The sequence below is a fragment of the Aythya ferina genome (genome assembly GCF_964211825.1).
Source record: "Aythya ferina genome assembly, chromosome: 3".
NCBI lineage: Eukaryota > Metazoa > Chordata > Aves > Anseriformes > Anatidae > Aythya > Aythya ferina.
The window spans coordinates 52,497,930-52,520,720 of NC_140298.1; the positions used below are offsets into that span (position 1 = coordinate 52,497,930).

Below are 22,791 nucleotides of genomic sequence, written 5' to 3' on the forward strand. Positions count from 1 at the left end.
TGTCCCTCAGCAGACAGCAGTGCTTCGTACTCCCTTTGGGTGGCTTCTGGAGCTGTTGGGGTGTAAGCCTGCTTTTGAGTGGGGAACCAAAGGGACAGAAAGGTTTTGGTCAACCTAATGGGATTCTAGGAACTTGCAAGGTTATGTCAGGCATGTGTCCACAAGGGGACAGGCATGGACTGCTGCTCCGTGGCAGGGAGGAGGAGCTGCAGGAAGAAGGAGAGATACAAGGATAAAATGATGGCAGCAAGATGAACTGGTGAAGATGCTTGGGAAGGAGACCGTGATCTTTTTTATTACAGAAGTACTGTGGCCATCAGTGTTGGTGAAGGAACCCTGAAGGTTGTGCCTTAAAGTCCTTTAGAGCTTTCCTTGGAGAATGGTCCAAACCAGGCTGCACAGAAAAGTGCTAAATTAGTGCTGAGGTTATTGCAATCTCAGCAATGCATCACCTTTTTGATAATGTTTGGTATTGTATATGCTTAGAATAATACTTACGTGGTGTCACCATCATGTGACGCCATGAGCTAGGCCTGGCTGCCTTGGAGAAGATGAATTGAGAAGAGTTGAACAGGAGATAAACAACGGTGTTGGGGAGTGTCTAGCAGGAGTGAGAGAAGTAGTGAGGTTGAAACAAACCCCCAGGCAGCTATATCTAAGTTGTGGAAGCAAGAGGGGACAGAGGGAGCGGATTTGAGATGCATCTCACAGTCAAGGAGCTGAAATAGATTGACTTCAAGTAGCTAAAAATATACTTGAAGATGACTTCCCTTTTTGCTGTGAGCAACTATTCATCACAACAGTTCAAGCTAGCAGGCTGTGGAGAGTGTAGGAATAAAAAAAGGATAAATATTTGAAAAAGCAACCAGTAAACAGAGATGGATTTAGAGCAATGACCCAAGCAGAAATTGATGTCATAGGTTCAGAGTTGTCTGGTGATAAATCCTTACTGCAAGGCTTTATAAACTTCTCCTGACTTGTGGATGGGCTTTGGGATAGAAACAGGAGGAGCTAGCTGCCCTGGGAAACCTGCCATTGATGCAGAGAGAAAAAGGGAAGCTGGAGCAGGAGGAAGGGCTGGCAACCTGCCTGAGGACTGCAGCCTGGCTGGAGTTTGAGTCAAGGCAGGTAAGTATCCTGTTGGTCTCGTGAAGCTGTAAGAGTGGCAAGGGTGGCACTGCTGCTTAGAGCTGAACCTTTCATGTACAAAATGCCTGGCCTGCAAGGACAGAGATCCTGTATTCCCCCAATTGGGATGACCACTTTTGTTTTTATATACATTGTTTTGTTTAGTTTTAATATTCTTAAGCAGTGTGCTTTCAAATACTGTGAATGTATTACTTTATAATGTCTTTGTGGCCCCCAAATCAGACTCTATTCCTCCAGATATGTACCCTCTGCGATTTTCCGAAGAAACTCCTGACTGGTTTGAGGGTTCAGTTTACATCCTTGTCTATAGCAACATTATCATTGCCTGCTACACAATTTGGTGCTCCTGTTTACAAAACTTATTTACAGTACGAGCAAAGTCTCTGATGCTAGCTGACAACATTTATTCATTTGAAAAACAAAGATGAAATGGCTCAGTCATTCCTCAGAACAAGACTAATGGAAAACAAAACAAACAAACAAAAAACAAGCACAGTTTTCCTATATCTGTAAATAAAAATCTGTCAGTTTGGGGCAGTTCAGACCAGAGTAAAAACTGATCTTTATCATGAGCATTCCTCACTGATGAAGAGTGGGAGGAAGCAAGGTTGCACAGTCTGGAACACACCACGAGACAGAGTGTTTTCTTGTGCGATGACTCTTGCCTTGTGCGTATCACTGTGATTGCTACACAAGCCTCTGAGCAGCATGGCATGCCAGCGGGCTCAGGGCTGGCAAGTGCCCTCTGCTTTCTCCCCCACTGCTCACAGGGACCGTCTCAAGTCCATTCTGCTTGCACAAACATCAGTGGTCCCAGTGTTTCTCTCCATGGGCAGACTTGCTGTGCAGTCTTCTGGATGATCTTTCAACGGATTTACACATTCTTCATAGTGGAGTGACTTTAATATCTGGTGTTCAGAGGTGTGGAGCCCCCAGAATGTCTATTGAAGATCAATAGGAGTTATGAGGGGGAATGTCCTCTGAAACTCAGGATCCACCTTCCGGGGCACAAATTGAGCTTGAAAAGTGTAGACAGCCCAAACTAATAAAACAATCTGCTTCTTGCCTCAGGCAGACTTCACTGTTACTGTCAAAATGAAATAAAAAAAAAGTGGTTTCAAAATGGTCTACATACAAAGATGAAAAAATTAACTTTCTGAGATACAGGAATTCCTAGGATGGAATAATTCCCTTTCTCTCACCCAGCACTTTTCAGCTTCTTGCTTACTATAATGGCACTTGTTCTTTTGTTTTGGAAAAGTGGGGAATCAATAGGGAATGCTTCCCATATCTCACTGCCAGAGGTCTTGGTCTGCCACCCATGAGCTCCCAGCAGCCAGCTAGGTGTCATTTCACCCTGTGGTGGCAGGACTCTGGGCTTGACACCCCTGCAAGGCTGCTGGCACCTGTCTTCCCTCAGCTGCTCGGCCCATGTGTAGGATGTATTTTGTTATGTAGTTTGGCCCTTATTTCTATCACAGTTAAATTTCAAAAGTCTATTTGCAAGCCATTATTTTTGTCTGAGAAATATATATATTAAAACTCGAGGATGTTCCTTTCTGTTTGATAGTACAAGGGTCTGGTCTGGAAAGGTTAAGTACTGAAGTTTGTATTCTCTGTTTAATAGGAAGATAATTACAGTTGCCCAACCACCTTGATAAAATTCTTTAACAGTTTTTGTAGAAATATTGGAGTATTATAAAATTATATTTGGTTACCTATAGGACTCCCTATAATTTGTTGATTTTTTTTTTTTTTTTTTTTTTTTTAGAAAAACTGTGGAAATTCCCTTCTGTTGTTTGCTTCTAATTTTGCTTTTAGCTTACAATAAACTGTAATGACATTTATTTCTAAGCTAGGTTGGAGAACCTGCTGGAAGAGTGGCTGAAAATGGAAACTGTTGTATTTTACTCCCTTGGTCAGCAACTATCCTGTGGACCACAAGTGCAGGTTGAGTACCGAGTCCTTTGCCCATGTGTAAATGGGATTAGCATTGTAAGGAAACGTGTCAGAACACAAAAATATTATGAACAGAAAAATATATGCTATGCTATCCACCAGATAATAGTAATATCGACCATGATAAAAAAATGAAAATGCTGACTTATTTCTAATAAACACATTGCTTAGTAAACATTTTAATACTAAATTGCTAATAATTACATATATAATTAGACTACGTTAAATTGCAGTAGAATAAATAACTACTTGTAATTTACATAAAGGTATTACTTAATAAGACTGTTCTGTGATGTAGTACTTTCTGCGACAGGATCTCAAAGTGCTTGACAAGGGGTGCTGGCCCATTGCTTCTGCCCTTACAGATGGAGAAACTGCAGCAACATGAAGAGACCTGCAGAAAACCACACCAAGGTGCAAGGTGATTGCTACCTCCTCCGAGCACTGCCCTGGTGCCAAGCTGTGCATCCGTGCTCTATCTAGTAGGCATGATACCATGATACTCTCTTGCTTTTTCTGGGATCCTTGTTCAGCCATATTCCCTAATATGAAACTTACAGAGCACAAATCTTCACGCAATACAACAAAATCACAGATTTAATAGCTGGTACTCAGTCTTGGGAGGGAATGGGGAGAAATCCCAGGATGTAAGAAGTAAGGATGTAGGAGCTGGGCAGAGACAGTTGGGTTGTGTCTCTCACCTGCGATGTGGCTGTCTCTCACCAGTGAGAGCTGCCACAGTGGCTTGTGGGACATCCTTGCTGGTGAAACCTGCTTCTCACAGGCAGTAGGAGGTGAGGAATATGTGGTCAGAAGCAGTCAAAATACCAAAATCCCAGTTCTCCCAATTACCTCAGGATATGTTTGGATTTTGTCTCTCCTGGAAGTGTAAGGCAGTTTTCAATCTGGATCTGTTGGTTTTCACACTTCCAAATGGAAAACAACTGTAATTTTTTATATGTGTGAGCTCTGAAAATGACGCAAAAGGTCCAACATGTTCAATTGAAAGAAGACTTTACATTTTTATCCTAAATTATATTTAGGATATAAAATTAAAAACCAACCAACCAACCAAAAAAGCCCACCATACAATGTTGTAAAATGTGGAAGAATCCACAATTAGGAGGTATGCAAAGACTGTATCTCTGACAAGCCCTGTGGGATGGGTGAGAACAGTTGCTGCTGATGGTTTAGTTGTGTGCAATGGGATGGGAATTCCAAATGGGGAATGGGACCAGGCTGAAAAACGATGAAGTTATGCTGCGGTGAAAAACCACCCAAAATACAGAAGTCTCTGCATGGGTGTGATGTAGTGGAGTAAGATATGACAGGACTATCTGTGGGAAAAATGCATGCATGCATGCATGAATAGAGCGTGTTTTTTTTTTTTCTTTTTTTTTTTTTTTTCCATCCACAAGTACATAATTATGTTTTAGAAATTTGTCCAAGGTTGGTAATATTTTCAACATTTTAAGTAGCTACAGCAATATTTAGCGATATTGTTTCTGTCCTCAGCTTTGCAGTTAGCAGCTGGAGTTCTGTATTTTATTCAGTTATTGTTAAAGTCTTAGCCATAACAGAGCAACATTTCAGCTTTTGAAAGAGTTACAAAACAAGCTGTCAAATTGTAAATGAGGGAAATTATATTCTAGCAGTAAGTTAAGTAGTTTGGCTATTGTGGGATTTCTTATTTAACTGCTTTTAAGTACTCTTTCCTCTGCTCAGAACTCTAGATAGTCCAAAATAAGAGACATACAGAATCCCTTAAATTTTCAAGTCTAATTTCTTTAACATATTATATTGTATGTGTACATGTATGTTGTAGCCTCTTATTAAATACTAGAAGGAAACTAAAATGGATACTTACTGTACATGTCATGTTTTAGTGGACATGGTAGTGTGAAAAGCTATTGTCAAACAGCTAATAATGTAAGAAATAGTCAAAGAAGATGAATACCAGTACATAAAACAATGTAGAAGTTGGTTGTGAAGGAAAAGACTCAGAGCTCTTTTTGCCTGATACTTATGGAAATTTTCAGCCTCAAGTAGATGAGCTAACAGATACAAAGTCAGTGTGATGTTATTAATTAGGAAGTAGGAAGCAGCCATCGCTGGCAAAAGGCAAAAATTCAGAATGACTGCTAGGCAAATACTGTCCGGATAAGTGAAGAACAGCCAAAAGAACAAGGAGAAAAATAGCTACCAGTGCTCTTGCTGTCATGCAGAGAGACTTGCGGGCTGCACATCACAGCCTTGCGTCAGTACTCCTGAGAATGATCCATCGGTGCTTCAAAAAGCTGGTGAATTAATACAATCAGTTGGTTGCGATGACAGAACCTCAGGACCAATATCTCTTACATGCTGTAGCTAGAGAATTGGCAGAAGAGCTGGCCAAGCTCCTTTCCATCATTTATCAGCAGTCCTGGCTATCAGGGGAGGTCTCAGTTGACCGGTGGCTAGCAAACATGACGCCTACCTACAAGAAGGGCCAGAAGGTAGACCAGGGAAACTATAGACCTGATAGTTTGACCTCAGTGCCAGGGAAGCTCATAGAGCAGATTATCTTGAGTGTCATCATGCAGCACTTGCAGGGCAACCAGGTAATCAGGCCCAGTCAGCATGGATTTATGAAAAGCAGATCCTGCTTGACAAACCTGATCTCCTTCTATGACAAAGTGATGCGCTGGGTGGATGAGGGAAAGGCTGTAGATGTGGTCTACCTTGACTTCAGCAAGGCTTTTGACAGTTTCCCACAGCATTCTCCTCAAGAAACTGGCTGCTCATGGCTTGGAGTAGTGTACGCTTTGTTGGGTTAAAAACTGGCTGGATAGCTGGGCCCAAAGCGTTGTGGTGAATGGAGTCAAATCCAGTTGGAGGCCGGTCACTAGTGGCATTCCCCAGGGCTCCGTGCTAGGGCCAGTACTCTTTAATATCTTTCTTGATGATCTGGATGAGGGGATCGAGTGCACCCTCAGTAAGTTTGTGGATGACACCAAGTTAGGTGTGTGTGTTGATCTGCTCGAGGGTAGGAAGGCTCTGCAGGAGGATCTGGATAGGCTGGACTGAGGCCAACTGTATGAAGTTCAACAAGGCTAAGCACTGGGTTCTGCACCTGGGGCACAATAACCCCAAGCAGCACTACAGGCTGGGAGATGAGTGTTTAGAAAGCTGCCTGGCAGAGAAGGACCTGGGAGTATTGATAGTCGGCTGAATACGAGCCAGCCGTGTGCTCTGGTGGCCAAGGACAACAGCATCCTGGCTTGTATAAGAAGCAGTGTGGCCAGCAAGACTAGGGAAGTGATTGTCCCACTGTACTCAGCTCTGGTGAGGCTGTACCTCGAGTACTCTTTCAGTTTTGCGCTCCTCGCTACAAGAAGGACATTGAGGTGCTCAAGCGAGTCCAGAGAAGGGCAACAAAGCTGGTGAGGGGTCTGGAGAACAAGTCTTCTGTGATTTTTATGCTTCCATTTGGCTGCCAGATGAGTGTTTTCTTCAAAGAAATGTGTCCAGCACCGTCAGCCAGCAGAGGCTGGCCACTTTGCTCATGTACCTCTGGGAAGATCCAAATCCTGAGGAGCTGAAGGCATTCGACTCCAGACCTGCAAGGCTACCAGGATTCCGGCATTTGTCATGCTATGACCTGGTAAGTTTAACGTGAAGAAAACATCAAACTTTTCTATGTATCAGTGTAGACAGAGCTCAATTATGGAGTCTCATTTCTTGTGCCAAGAAAATTTGGACATTAATAAAAACAGTCAACTTACTAACGGAGTAGAAGTTTTCTTTCAGTAGCCTGCATTCTTTAGTCCCTGCTAGAAATGGTCTGTAGCACTAGGATCTACTTATAGCTTTGGTATAAATTTTGTAAACACAATTATTGATTTAAATTGATTTTAAATTAATTGTTAGTAATTTAACTAAATATGAAGATAAAGAAACTTGATTCTAGCAACAAAAACAACAAAACAACACAAAAAGGATATTGAGCTGAAATAAGGTCTGATATACCACTAACCAATTAACATCTTTCTTCTGGGGCCCAGAAATACACATCTACCTTTAACCAACTGTCTGTCAGCCAATCTGATAAAGGTCAGCTATTGAAACCCCAGTCAGTCAGTACACAAACCAAGTGACCTGAGCAATCATGAGTTCATTTGCTGTTTTGGAAGGAAAATATGCTATTTTTATAGATGCATCTGTTGCACATCTTTTTTTTTGAAATTCTTCAATGAATTTTCATGGTGGAAATATTAATACCAACTTTCCTAGCAGTACTTCTTGTTCATCAGGGTTTCTTTGGATATCTTGACAGCCAAGAACTTGGTTTTAAATCAAGTGGTATCTTTTAATTTTTGTAAGATGTTGTTTGCTTTTACTTTAACCAGACAACACTTCCCATCTGTTAAACAGGCTGAATGCAGCTGACAGAGAAGAAAAAAGAGGAATATGTAGACTACTCCTAAAAAAGACAATAATTTCATGTAGTCATTTACCTTTCAGATTGGAGAATGAATCTTTTACTGCTTTTTTGAGTACCTATTTGAAAAGATATTAAACTCTCTGTAGTGAGATGGCCTAGAAAATGTGTAGGTGGACTGCCATGGCAGAGCAACCCGATATTCTCTAGCATCCAGTGCTGACATATGGAAGTGGCCAATACTGGGGACTGCAGAAGGAAGACAGCCATAGAACAACTTCCAGCTAACAAATGTAACTGCATGTGATACCATCAGCTGGATGCATGCTTAACTTCCGGAGTTAGCCTAAATGTTTACATCACTATGCTGTTGTAAATCTCTCCATGCCATCTCTGCATGGAGGGAGTGTTTTGGATTTCTATGAGTGTTGCAGCACTCCTCATCTCAGAGAGCAAATAGTATCTCTAGATGTGCATAGCTCTTTTTTTTATAAGAGATAAGACACCCACAAGTCCTTGTAAAAGTATGTTCTTTCTTAATAGGTGAATTATATATTTTTTTCTTTAATATTCATTTTTCTTTTATAAACTACCAGAGATGTACATTCCTTATCTGAAAGAGTGAAGCTGCTTCCCCTGCTAAACTGCTGGTGTCTTTGGCTGCATCTTTCATCCTCTTGCATTCCACAGCTCTGGCATCTATTATTTGTTCTAGCTTCTTTTTTTAAGAATGATGGCTTTTGTATCCTTGGTCATGAAAGCAGAACCCACTGGCTTGATTTTACAAAGATCTGAAAGGACTAAACACTTCTCAGTCTTTAACAAAAGATAATATGGTCTTTTAACTGAACCGGAAATTTTATGTATGGATTCACAGAATAAGTTAAATTACTGCAGTGCAAAAGCACTGTAAAAATAAATACATCAGTAATAATGTTGAATATATCTGCCTGCATGATTTCTGTAAATAAATATGATTAAAGGATTAGCAGATGTTTTCAGTAATTGCTCAGATGGTGTCAGTTGTGGCAGCTTGAAGATACAAGTTTATTGCTATTTGTTAAATCCTGATTTTTTGCTTGGTTTGTTTTCTACTTGTGTTGCCATATGAAGCTGGAGACAGAAATATTTTTGGTTTATATGCCTGTTTGTGAGCAGAATCCTTCGTGATGTCAGCAGTGCTGTAAAAGGGATGTTAATACGTGTAGGCTGCAAAGCAAGCAAGATAGTATTTTCCCTAGTTTATACAATGGCACTGTGCCGCTACACATGTATGTGTGAGTATATATGCATATAATAGCAGCACATTGTACACATTTGTGTGGCACTGAGAGAACAGTCTATAGGAAGCTATGGTTTTACTGAAGGAGATGCCCTTTCTCTAAACTGTTTTGACACGAGTGAGACTGGGAGCGTTCTGGGGCCCGAAGCCCTCAGTTTTAGCCGATTCCATTAATTTCTTCCTTTTTACCTTCCTGAAGCACACACAGGACTTTTGTTCAGCATCTTTCTCTACCCCAGTTCTGTGGTGTCCTTGAGGCCTTTGCAGCTTTGTTCCACCTTTCTTCCTTTTATTTATTTATTTACTTTTTTATTTTATTTTATTTTATTTTATTTTATTTTATTTTATTTTATTTTATTATTTTATTTTATTTTATTTTATTTTATTTTATTTTATTTTATTTTATTTTATTTTATTTTATTTTATTTTATTTTATTTTATTTTCCTTTAATGCCACCAAAGGGATGTGGGGAGAGAAGATGGATGTTGGCACCCTCAAGTCCTGCAAGGACACTCCATGGGCCACCATGAAGGGAGGCCTTAGTTGCACCGATCCCTCTCAGAATCTGGCTCCTGGGACTAATGCATCATCTCAATTGCAGTCGTACCTCTCTCAGCAATCTGCGATGATCAGGAGTGTGTGACCTCCCCAGAAAATCCTGCAGTGAGTTAGGACAAGTAACTACAGTGCAGAAGCTCCTGAGGATACTTTTTTTTCTAGCCTTCTGAATTTCTTCTGAATGTGCCTTTATCTGTAATAGCGACAGTGACTAATGGGGAAAGGGAAGAGAAATGAGTAATTTTTGCCCAACTTTCGACAGTATTACTGGCTGTTTTGTGGCTTTGGTCCATGACTTCATGGGTTGTCTACAAGCCCTAAACTTCACTTTGTTTTCCTGTTTCATTAACTTTATCTTCTGTTCATACATCCTAAGCACAGTTTTAAAGTGTGCTTTCCATAGCTGCCCTATACTTCAGTGTAGTTGTCATATGTCAGTCTTAAGTCATAGTGCAGTTGTTAGAGAGAAGGAAGAACAGAAAACAATCTAGAAAAGGCTAGAAATAAGAAACATGAAATATCTATCACTATGTTGTGTTTATCTTTGTCCTGCCTAATTGGAGAGGCTGTAGGTGAAAATGTTGAGCAGGCAGATTGGTTATCAGCTGCATGTATAGTGTAGCCACATTTTCAAATGATGCAGAAAAAAATAGTTTGGGAAAAATTAAATACTTTAACAAATATAACTGTGTCAGCTGTGACTTGGGGTAAATGATAAAAACACTTTGGGACAAATTTCATGACAGTAAGGAAACTGATAAGTCCTGATGTTACATCTTCCAAGAAACTGAGAGTTTTTAAAGCAGCTTTAGGAACAATTAGACAGCATTGAGAAATCTGAAGGGCTAAAAATATTTGAGGAAAAGAAGGCAATAGCTTCTAATCCATTTTTATTCTATGAAATTGCACAAATTGGATGAAAATATGGATTACTTGAAAATACTTGGAGCTGCCAAAAAAATCCAGCTTTAAAAAAAATTGGCCTGTGCTTTCTTGCCTTTTTTTCATTGTGTCTATAGCTACTATATATGAACAAGATAAGTGTTTTTTCTGTGTCTTTTTGTATATCTAATGCAAAAGCCTCAACTTGTGCACATCTAAGTGGTTTCTGTTAACTTCTGTAGGGTTATGTGTTGTGACACCAGCCAAACCAGAGGCCCACCACTGATAGCTGTCTTTAGAGAAACCTTTTTTCTGCCTGTCATAGAAGTAAATCTAGATGATGCTTTCTTAATTCACTGTGACAGTGAGAAATTGTTGAAGGATCTTGAGGTTGTGAGGAACTTGAGTCCACACTATTTCCTAAGCCTCAGAGCACCTGTTAGCTCCAGGTTATCTGGTTTGGGATGCTTTAGGATGAAAGAGGTATGATGTTTGTGGAAGAGGAAGAAATTCAGCTACAGATTTGTAACAGTAATCTTGTCATGGTGAGTGAGTCTAAACAATTTTCAGAAAACAGTTAAAAAGCTGAAGAAGATATTCTCTAATTTTTCTTCCTCATGCCCCTCTGAACCTACTTTGCATTGAGCTGTTATCAGATAATGTTATTACGAGATGGTATAACTATCTCTTGCTCTTTATCCTCTTCACAGATCTAAATCTATAGAAAGATTTTCATTTAATTTCATCATTTCATTTCATTTCAGGAATTAAAAGTGTGACTTTAAAAAACTTTGTTAAATGAAAATTTACTAGGTCTTTTGCGCCAGTAGCAATGTCTTGATAACAAAAATGCTTGTCAGTATGTTACTGCAATAGAGATGTTTCTATTAACTTTCTGAAAACAAGTAATTGCAGTTTTTATCCCACATTAAAACATTTCCCCTCTATAGTATAGGTTTTTTTTTTTTTTTTTTTTTTTTTTTTTAATTAAATAAAAGATTTAGTGCATCCCTGGTCATGAATTCATTTGATTTTTGTCATACATGTAAGTAAGAGTCTGTTGCTCAAGAGGAGCAAAATTAAGCTAGCAGACAGCACAGAAAGCAGAAGCAAATTAGATTTTAAAAGTCTGGGAATCACATGTGTACTGTGCCATACAGGTATTGCAATCTGCTTCTTAGCAAGTGTCTTTTAAAATCAGACCGTGCTCCTTCAAGTTGCTTAAATAAGACTCATGCTACTTTCCTCCTTCACAGGCCTCCTCCTCCTTAGAAGCAAATCTAGACTGCTCCCGGAAGCAGGAGGCCGACATGGAAGTGCCATGTGACGGAGGGGAAGGGCTCTGCTGGCACAGCTCACCCCTGCCAGGGGATCTTGGCAGCCCCCCCCCCCCCCCCCCCCCCCCCAAAGCTTCTTTGTGTCAGGATAGCAGGGAGGAGCAATAAAATATATGTCTTCCAGGGGCACAGCAACTCTCTTAAGCTGTTTCAGTTCGCCTCAGCCAGCTGCTGTATGTTCACTGTCAGTATATGGTTAGCTCTCAGTAATCTTTTTAACTCAAATAACTCCTAAAAACCAAACCAAACCAAAACAACAACAACAACAAAAAACCTTTGTATGAAACTGTGTCTACACGTGCAGATTTATAGTGCTGGAAATAAAAATCATCATCTGGACTTCGTTAAGATTTTCCTGGCAAATAATTAATGCTGAGAGCATGTTTTGATCAAACATCTCACATAACAGCAATGGTAAGAGAGTTAAAAGCAGCCTGTGTTATAGAAACAGGTCTTCATAGTCTCTTAAAGTTTCTGCTAGTTTTTCCAGCCCTCAGCAAATGGTGGTGCTAGCACCTTATTTTTCATTCCCTGTGTTTCCTCATTTCATGGTCATATCAGCCTCTTGGTGACTGCCAATGAGCAGATCTCATCATAGCTGAAAATTCAGGAACATGTGCAAAGAAGCCACCCAAATGGGCAAGAAATTTGAATATTCTCTCTCCTGTTTTTTAGCTTTAAAATGAGAAGACTGCAGGTATGAATCTGTCAAAGTAGGTAATCTGTTTTTGTTTGCTGTTGTTTCTGTTTTGATTCATATCTGTTGTGACTTAATTGCATGTTTATATTTATATGTACACTGGGTTGATGTACGTTTCTCTGTGCTGCACCTATTGTGCATTTGTGTTCTAGACTACGAGCACAGGACTCTGTCTGAGCCTGCTTTTGCCAAAATTGGCTTCTGGAGCAGTAATCAGTAGGATGTAGAGTGCCCTTCTCCCAGAGCAGCAGTGACAGCTTCTCTACTGTACTCCAAGCAAAATATATTGTATTCATCTCCCTGTGAAGTTCCATGTTTCAGATATACCCATTGGCATCGTAGCAGTCTTACAGACTGTGTACTGGGTTGGGGAAGTACATAGCTGACAACCTTCCCTTTGGTAATACATAATAGCTATTGCATAGATTTGAAGTGTGTTTATTGAGTATATCAGTGCCTGTTCAAGAAAATAGCTACAGGTTTTAGGTTTGGAGAAATTTCCAGAAATTGTTGATGACTTAGACCATTTAATGTAGCGGCAAGCGTACAACTGCTGTTAATTTTGTCCATTGAAAATCACAAGCTGGAAAAGCCGTTATGAGTTGTTTTGTGAGGTTAGTGTTTTATCATCGGCTTGAAATTGTGCTTCTGGCTGTTAGTCACCAGGCTGCCAAATTTCAAGTGGCTTGAAGTGTGGGAGCTACTGGTTCTGCAGGGTAATAACGGGAAGGAGGTTATTTTACGGCTGATCTCCCTGCATATGTAGTGTGTTTCCCTGTGATAAAGTGGTTATATCAGCCCCACCTATGATTAAAGTTGCCTTACACTTCCCACTATGGTCTTTGTTTTAAGATGCTTATATTGTAGTCAAACTACAACTGTCTGAGTTGAAATCTGACTTCTCCTTATGTTGGTCTGCATGACCAACACAGGTCTTTTAGCAAAATTATATCCCAATTCTTCAATTTAAAAATGAATTGGAAGTAGTCCCCCCCAAACTACATATATTTTTTGAAATGCAAATAGATTTGCAGGGATAATCTCTTCTTTGCGGTACTCCAAATGTAGCTGTAGGACCGTTGATCTGCAGGTCATAGTTTCATGATCGCACAAGCAGAAGAAGAGCTAGTGTAGGCTTTGTGTTAGTGTCAAAAACGTGGACCCTAATGGAGTTTCGCACATATACTGTGTGTGCTGGCAAAGATATTTTCAAGTTCTGCTTGGCCCTCACTAAAGCAAAGCTTTCTTGCATGACTCTCTCTGTGCTTTGAGTGGAGGTTTGACTTTTAGAAAAGAAATGGCCACTGACTAAATAGTGACCTATCTCTGTGAAATCAACCCAAATCTGGCAAAATGGTAAGCTTTTAAAATAAAACATCATTTAAAAATGCTCATATTTGCTGGATGTTTTTAGCTCTATTCCCTGACCTTTATCTCTGCATGCCCAGGCTGGGATGGTGCAGGGCTGAGCAGACCTCTGCTGTAACTGAAGTTCCTGGAGTGCTGCTGGCTTCACTGGCTCGTTGGTATGGGGTTCCTTCTCTGCATTATCTATGTATTATTTAGGAGGAAGCTGCCTAAAGTTGAAAAGAATAATGGAGGAGAGCTTGACCTTGGGCCAGGGATCAAGGCAATAGGCTGAGACATGGGATCTGTTTGTAGAAGACTATGAAATACAGAGACTGGAGGCGTATGTGGGAGTGGAAACTAGGCATTGGGTTTATTTTTCTGGGTAAGAAGTCAGGATGGGCTGGACAAAGAGGTTAGGATGATGAAAGGAGTTAAGGGGAAGATAGCCTGAGAAAAAGTGAAGAGTTTTTTTTAAGGCTAGTACAGAATAAATAGGTCTGGCAGGGAAAAAGGATGGGCTGTGCAGCCTAAACAGGTGCTTCCTGCAGGAGGAACTGGAAAGGTGGAAAAGATATTCCCCTCTAGTGCCTATGAGGAGGTCAGAAAGCTGGGGGGTGAAGACCAAAACTAGATAAGAAAGGCAAAATTGGAAAAATTACCTGTGAGGAAGTACCAGCATAAGAAAGGCTGTAAAATAGTGGGTGGTATCCCTCCCTGTGACAGGGGCGATAGAACTAGATGATATTTAAGGTCCCTTCCAACCTGAGCCATTCTGTGATTCTATGAGGAGAAGTGACAGCAGAGGTTTTTGTGATGGACCTTAGTTCTTCACAGTAACTGAGACTGTCAGAAGACAGCGCATAACAGAATTTTTGAGAAAGGAAGAATGCTTGCTTTTCAAACCAAGAAACTTGCACGCAATGTCTACTTTAAATGCATTAGGAGTTTTGCAGTATCAATAACTCAGTGACTAGATTCCAGAGATAAAACATCTTGTGCAGCTTTAATTTTGGACTTGTCTACAGCCTGAAAATACTTCTCATTGCCTAACACATACGCAACACAGGGGAATTGAATAGTCTGTGAAAGCTCATGTCCTGCTTCTTTCAACATTATTGTAAGGTCAAAAGCAAACTATTTTAATAAATATATCATGCTGGGTGATAATTTCACTAGGGAATTACCAAATACAACACCTGTGTTATCTATATTTATAACAGGCAGAGAGGGGTGAAAGTGACAAAAAGCCTCTTGTTCTGACCTGAACAGTATGCCAGATATTAGAACTAATTCTTAAAGTAATAATTTAAAAAACTGAGCTAATCAGTTGGAACCAAGAGAAAAAGAAATTCACGTTAAGACATATGCAGTGAAGTGGCAATGCAGATGTACAAATGGAAACAATAAGGACAACTGTTTTAAGCTTTGGCACGCCTTTACCTTTGAGGGCCTGACTTTGCAACCCTAAAAATGTTCTTTTAATTCTTGTCTTGGAGGAACACACTACCTAATGTAGTATACACCCTACTTAAATATGTTTAAGAGCTGTGTTATAGCTACTGGGTGAGTTTGAATTATTATCATGATGTCTGATTTTTTTTTTTTAATTTGTATTTTTTTTTTCTTACAGTATTGGCAGGTGCATATATACAGTTTTTATTTTACTTCTTGAATCTGCTTTGAAAAATGATTCACTTAGTGTATCTAACTTTTTGCAAATGTTTACCTAGACTTCTATTCCTATTTTTTGTTACAGAGTGTTTTGCATCTGTTTCTGTTAGAAAATGTTGTCTGCTTAATCAGCAGATGAGCTCCCTGGTAGAGTAAAACTCTCACATAATGTTCTTTACCTCACATTGGCAGCTTGCACCCTAAGGGGAAGGTTTATGCTTATAAATTATAGCAATCTAACTTAGGTGCCTGTTAGAAACAGTATCTTTTTGTCTGCTCAATGGATTGGGTTTAGTCTGTAGTTTAAGACCTACCTCTTTTCATTAATTATATGGGAACCTGAAATGAGACAGGAATATCAAGAATAAAGTAGCATCATCAAATTAAAAAGCAGCAGTGTGCTGTTTTCCTGTAGTCATCTGTTAGTGTCTACTGAGACAAAGACTTGTTCACACTTACTGTCACTGAATTGTCATGAGAAGGCCTAATGATGAACCTTGCTTTCATTAGATGCAGCAGCCCATGCTTATATCCTTCTACCTGTGAAATTAGAGCAAATTCTGCCACAAACAATTGGAAGGTGTGTGATTTTATAAATTATGAAGAAGCAGAATGGTTGTGGTTTTGGAGAATATGCTACAGCTTGAGTTCCCATTAGGTCATAGTAATTGTAATGGTAAACAGTAAGAAGCCAAAAATATGTTTTAATTGGAACAAAATTGCAGTTAGGCCTATTCCTAAGAACAAATTCTGTTTGCATTGTACTGAGAGCGCCTTGGTATTGTTAGCAATTTGGAAATTTTGAATTCAGAATAAGAGCATCAATTATGTTATTTTCCCACTTTGTGTGCCTTAAACAGACTGAATCAGCAAAAACTGAATAGGCAAGATTTGATTTTTTCAAACCAAGTAACATTCAAATAAAACCATATGACTAGGAACAATAGCTCTTGTGTCCTATTTCTGTTACTTGCAGGTCCATATATTGGTCCTTTGGCTAGCTACCAGAACTCATAAAATGCTTTTAGGCAGCTGTGTCCCATTAAAGCCACATGTTACATCAATGGGAAACCATAGGAGTGCAGAGCTGACAGGGATTTTAGATCACTTATCTGCATAGACTGAGGAAGGATCAAACATACCACCCTGGAAGATATTAAAAGCCCTCCAGGGAGGAGATTCCAGATCTCTTTAGATAGACTATTTTGGCACTTTCTTCCTCTGACCATTAGAAAGCTTTTTGTAATGTGTAACTCATCTCACAAATTTTGCTTCTGATGGTGGCTGTGGTAAACTATTGATTACTGCTCTTCTTATAGCACCGATACCTGTTGTAAGATCATTACCATTTTTGTCTTCTGCCTCCACTTCTTCAGAGAAAAACCCAGTCAGTACAGCCTTCCTTATCTTTTCATCACCTTTTCTGTTTAAATCCTCTAATACTGTTACAGTCCTCTTGATTCTGATTTGTTTGCATTTTTCTTGAAATTAGGTGAAATTAATTCTCTGTGCAAGAATCCATCTGTGCCAAATGCAGCAAATTAATGGCTCCTAAGAATACATGGGATGCTTTTACTGTCTAGCCAAATATTCTCTGTCTTGTGTTTGTGCATTTGATTCAATTGTATCTATAACTTATAACTTCTTGGCTTGGTTTCCCTTAATCTAAAATGAACATAGAATGTAGAAATGAATATCTTCCCCTTGGCAATGTTCTAAATAAAAGGCACTGCAGCACAAACAAGTCTGAGTATTAAAAATCATCTTTTGTTAACAGTTCTTTTGTAAAAACCCAGAATTAAGCACCTGGAGGGAGGAACTCTGTTAGCAGTGTCTCTTAAGAGTCACAGATTTGTCAGTTTTGTTCATGCTCTGAGATAAATTGGGGAATGGTTAAGTAGGCTAGGACTCTTTGAAAATAGATGATTTGGGGAGTGTTTGATAGAAATCTGCAAAGTTGTGAGTTGTGTTTCTGTTCATCATGCCTTTCAGTATATGAAGTATAGTAGAAGGCAGGTTCAAAACGAAGAAGGGGATGCTTTTCATACAGTAGACTTTGGAAATTCATCTCAAAGGATATTATGGATAATTCACGTGTGATAGTTTACATAAATGTGGATAAATACACAGAAAAGTATTCACTCAGTGTTAGTAAATGGATAAACCAGATCCATTTCAAGGAATAGACTGAGAGAAGAACTGGATGGTAGTAATGTATTCATAAGTGTCATACCTGCTTGTTCCCTGAGCATCTGCTTCTGACCAGTGATGTAGATCAGACACTAAAAGAAATGAATGAGCTCTCTGAACCAATGGACTGATTCTAATGCTGTTCCACTACAAAAAAAAAAGCAAGGCAGTTTCCCAACAGCATTACATTTTTACCAAAAGTTTGAAAGGGCTTTTTTTTTTTTTTTTTTTAAACTTGAGAGGAAAAACATTGTCTCACTTCCAAAGGCACCTCTGTACATTTTTTCTTCAGGCTTTCTTTCAGGAGGTATTTTAGGGTGCATGTTTTTGGGTAATTGATGAGGAGTATAAAATGAAATAAATTATAATGAATGTAATTGTTATCCCATGGAACAAGAAAGAACAAGGTCCCTCCTTCAGAAATAGAGTTAATATTGGGCTTTAAGAAGTAGCAAGTAGTATACATGGAAAGTTAAAGGAAACTGAAAAGGATAAAATCCCAAACATGTAAGTTTATTCTGTGCAAGCTTTATTCAAACAAAGGACAACATATCAGATTTAGGTGCAACCATAATACACTTATGACACATGTAGGCCCTAATGTGTTCTCCCAAATTTGGTGTGCAAAATACAGATGGAAGTTAGCTAGGGAAAGTAGATTAATCATGAATTAGAAAATTCAGAAAGATTCAAATTTGAAAACAAAATTTAAATGAATGTTTTCCTCTTTGCCGGTTAATGTATTTTATAATTTGGTGTGGTGACTGTATTTTTGTGTATAAATCAGTTGCTGAAAAGTGGAACAATATCAAGATAAACTCCCTAAATGAAGGCTGGGAATTGAAACTAGCTTCCAAAAAAATAAAGGAATAATAATAATTAAAAAACAAACAAAACCAAACAAACAAACAACAAACAACCCTTTACATAGCAAATCATGTCTGGTTGGTGCACCAATGGAATACCTCAAATTTGCATTGAGGTCAATGGCTTGCAACATTACCAAAAAGAGACATATGTGTTTCAGTCTCTGGAAAACAGATAGCACTTTAAAGCACTCGTTAAGCTTGTTCATGGGTATGGGGGAGTTGCCTACAAAGAGTCTTAAAAAAATGCAGAGAAAGTAATTATTGTGTCAGTGAAAACACAGAGGGTAGTAAATCGTTCAAAGGAGCAATGTTTTCTCTGTCTGGTATAAAGGACTAACAGATTGGGCCTGTCATACAGCACATGGTAGAATATTCAGACAGAATTTGTGGAAAAGAGTGTATTTTTAATTTCAGGACAGAAGACAGAACCCAGGATGACTATTCTCGGCAATCAGATAAGAGGAAGATTGTTCATGGTTATATGGAGGCTGAGTGAGCTTTCAAATTTAGAATGCAAGGTCCTAGAAGCAGCAAAGCTGCTCTACAGAGTTGCAGAGTGAGTTATGTTCTAATCCTTTCTATAACAGGATTCAAACTATTTAAATTTACAATAAGAATAGGTTCCTAGGCCACCATTTGGTTAAAGAGTAATGTAGTAACGTTTTGAGCAAAACAAGAAGTTAAGACATGAAAATCTATTTCAAATTGCTTTTGGTATCTCTGGGCATATTTTCCAGAGGTTTGATTGTTTTCAAGTGTCTGGCATGCTCAAGATTTGGAAATCCCAGGGCATTAGCTGATGAGCGCTTTGGAAGACTTCTTTAGAGTTGAGAATATTGCATTAATTCATAAATTCATAAAGATTACTCCTACCTTTTCTTTATAATTTCAATCCACCTGTTATATTTATGATTCTTTCTACCATATTAAATGTATTTTCTTCTTCCTTGGCACCTTTTAAATGAATGCATGTAGACCATTGAAATGGTCTTAAAAATCACTTAGCCAAAGTAAATTTTATGACTTTTTATGTCTTTCCTGACAGATTACCCCTGCCAACACTATTTTGCTTTTATTTATTCTACTAGAGACTTTTCCTTTTCAATATCCTTATGGCAAAAATGTTTCCCCGAAACTGATATATCTCCATGTCCTGAAGCTCTTAAAAGAGTACTGTCCTATTGCAAGATAGAACAACATTTCTTCACTTTCTTGCTACAAGTTTCAAAAGATCACATCCTCCTCCTCACAAGATCACAGTTCAGAAGTGATGCTTGAGCTGAGAAGAAGGCAGTGAACACATGCTGTGACAGTTTCTCTTTACTATCAGCTTCTCAATCTAGCTCTTAGGTTATCTAATTTCTTATAGGTGTCATAGCAGCATGGACTTTCAGCAGACATCATTCAGATGATCCAGAAGTGGTACTCAGCAAGACATTCTCATTACACCTGAGTGGCTGGTCGTCCCTCCTCCTGTGCCTCTCAGTGCGCAGCCAGTGACTAATGCACTTTCTGTCCCCTCCAGAGGCAACACAGGATGCTGTCTTGGTTTTATTGTCCCCTTCCCCAGTATTTTCTCCTGGAAATATTCACAGAGCTTGTGGTGAGCAGGTGGCAATCATAGGCCAGCTGGGTTGATTCATCTCTAAACCAAAGGTTGGTTGTGACTGCAGAATTCAAGATATTTTTCCTGTAAAAGGTTGGTACATCAGGAGGTTAGTGCATGGTTTGTGGGTCCAAGGATGAACATCACTACGCAGTGGGAAAACTGCAACATCTGATTAAGTTATGTTGATTTGCCCAGGGTTTACAGAAAAAGAATTCTTTTATGAGAACAGAAGGACACTAATGAAATAATTAAACAAGTATTCTATTTTCTCCATCTCATGGATGTTAAGTAAGCCATGTCTTAAAACTTACCCTATTAGAGATTGTGTTCTTTATCCTTTGCAAATGTTGAATGGTCATAACAGTGTAACTACAGATAACCACTTAATTTGGCAATGTTGCTATTCCAGTCAGCTGGAATTAATTTTTTTTTTTAAGTCATGACTTTTTAATATGTCTAGCACTGTTTGTACTGCCACATGCTAATATATTCACTCCTTTCACTAATTATATAATTTTATATATTTTTTTGAAAGAGTCATGGATTTCTGGCAAGCTTTTTCTTTTATAATTTAATACTGTTTGATTCACACAAACCTATTGCTAGCCAGTAAACATTTTTTTTTTTTTTTTTAGTATTTGTTCCATTCCTTGTTGAACTATAAAGATAAACTTACAGGAAAATTACCAGAAACACTCTCTTGCTTTTCTCTTTTTTTTTTTTTTTTTTGGAAAGGAGTACTTTGCTTCTTTTTATCCTTTCCTCCAGTATCTCCCTAGATATTAATAACTTTTTGAAAAGATTGGCAGCCCTTCTCTCCACAAGATAGTTTTCAGAATTTACTGTGGGGTTCATTGTCTGTACTCTTGTGCAGATGTTATAAAATTTCCACTTAACTCCTACTTTCTTTCTAATTGTCCAGCCAGAGGACCAAGGAGTCTGTAGTCCTGGAAAATAAGTGTTTCTGAAGTCTTGGGGAAGCTGAGATTCAGTGCTAGTTTTAGGATCAATGCAGCTTGTTGCTGCAGCCTCAGCTCTTGTGATGGGTGCTGGATAGAGAGTCATTATCCCTTATTGTAGCTAGCAGGCCAGAAACAGATGTAGTGTCTTCATGTTGGTCAGACTGGCTGAGCTGAAGAGCAAGTTTGGCAAGAATACTGGATTGCTTAATTCCAGGCCTTTAAGTATGTCTGGTGACAGAAGTTATGCAGAGCAGCTTGAACCTCATCAGAGACATTATTTTACAGGATCAAGCCCCCTGTTCCATCACAGATGACTGACATTCCTTGGTACTTTGCATTTGCTTTCAATAAGCCAAAAGTACTAAAATCTATGAAGTGATCAAAATCCATGTATGATAACCAAATTTTGAATCCTCTGCAAATTTTATCCTCTGAGATTTCAGATTTACCTCCCCATCTCTGACAAATTAGTGTGATCAGATCAGACTGATGTGCACAGATTGCTGTGGAAATTTTCAGAGAAGTGCCAAGAAAGTCTTCTGGAACTGCACTGCTGCAAGATTAGCAGGCCAAAGATGTCTTTGCTAGTGAAACTGTGACTGGGAGTACACACTATCAAGTGTTTATCTCTAATAGTTGTTGATTAACATCTTCCTCAATTACTAGTGGATTTGAAAATTGTTTCTTCTTACCTGTTATGCAAACATGTCATTCAGCTTCTTTTCCTGAGATGTTCTTTTCTTCTTAATTATCAATGTTATCTTCTCCAGTTAACAATGGGTCTACATTTGGATAAAATCTAAATATATTTATATAATTTCTTAATTCTGGCAATAACCCATACGTTTTCTCCTGTACCATTCAACTTTGTTAGAGCTTGTCTGCACCTTCCTGTCCACGCAATTAATCCTTTCCTCTTTGTCACTATTTTGGAGTGACAAATGTGGGTCTGGAAGGAAGGGGAGTAGCCCGGAGCACTGATTTTTTTTTTTTTCCTTTCAGTTCTTTGTCCTTTCTGCTTAATCCAAAATCTTGGCACATTTCTCATTCATGTTTGACCATCAGCTCAATGTAAACAGAGATAAAAAAGAGCTCTTTTAAATCTTCTCCTTCCCTTTCCTCTTCCTCCTCCATGTGTCACATTTTGATTCCTTTTTTGATCACTGTGGACAACATCTCTTTTCTTTCACATTGCCCAGGCATGGATTTAGTTAGCTTGGGTTTGGATATCCTTGCTGATGTGCAGCCTAACTCTGAATTGCTAATCAATATGAAATACTTTAATTAAAAATAAATTTAAATTAATACAAATCAAATAATTAAATTTAAATTAATCCCTAATTTTATCCAGGCTGTGATACAGGATTGTACAGTGCAGTTACCAGATTGTCAGCTAGATGATGTTTTGTGCTTTGAGTGAATCCCTCACATGAAGAAGGAATTCCTTGCTCCCACTGAAATCAAGAGAAACACTGCCTTGGGATCTGCCTTGAAATGCCCTCTCTTCTGGGACGTTAGCCCAAATGTACCAGCAAAGTGAGCGCTGACCTGCTGTCTGCATGGTCCAGAAATGAGAAGATAAATGGTGGGCATCGTGGGCATAGGGGCAATGGCCTGGAGGAGCTGCCAGAGGTGTGGATGCTGCCTGGGAGCGCTGGTCAGGGAGCAGTGGGGCAGGTGTGGGGGCCCAGAGGCAGACGGCACGGGCTGGTTGGGTTTGCTTTGCTGCCTCTTCCACAGAGGCCTCGGAGCAGGGAGGAGGCTGCTCAGGCAGGGCAGGTGTGGGGTGAGCAGAGACTAGCATCTTCACCAGGCTGATAGCTCTGGAGATAAAACTGAGCAAGGGTATGTG

General features: G+C 39.1%; 1 protein-coding gene across 1 annotated transcript in view; it reads left to right on the forward strand.

Annotated features, from left to right (window-relative positions):
- Window positions 1-12,181: 12,181 nt before the first annotated feature.
- The window catches only part of ESR1 (estrogen receptor 1), a 191,390-nt gene continuing 180,780 nt past the window's right edge, over window positions 12,182-22,791 (forward strand). Inside the window, exon 1 of the mRNA XM_084515516.1 lies at window positions 12,182-12,285. The gene's annotated coding sequence lies outside the window, so the exon portion shown is untranslated. The remainder of the gene's footprint in view (window positions 12,286-22,791) is intronic.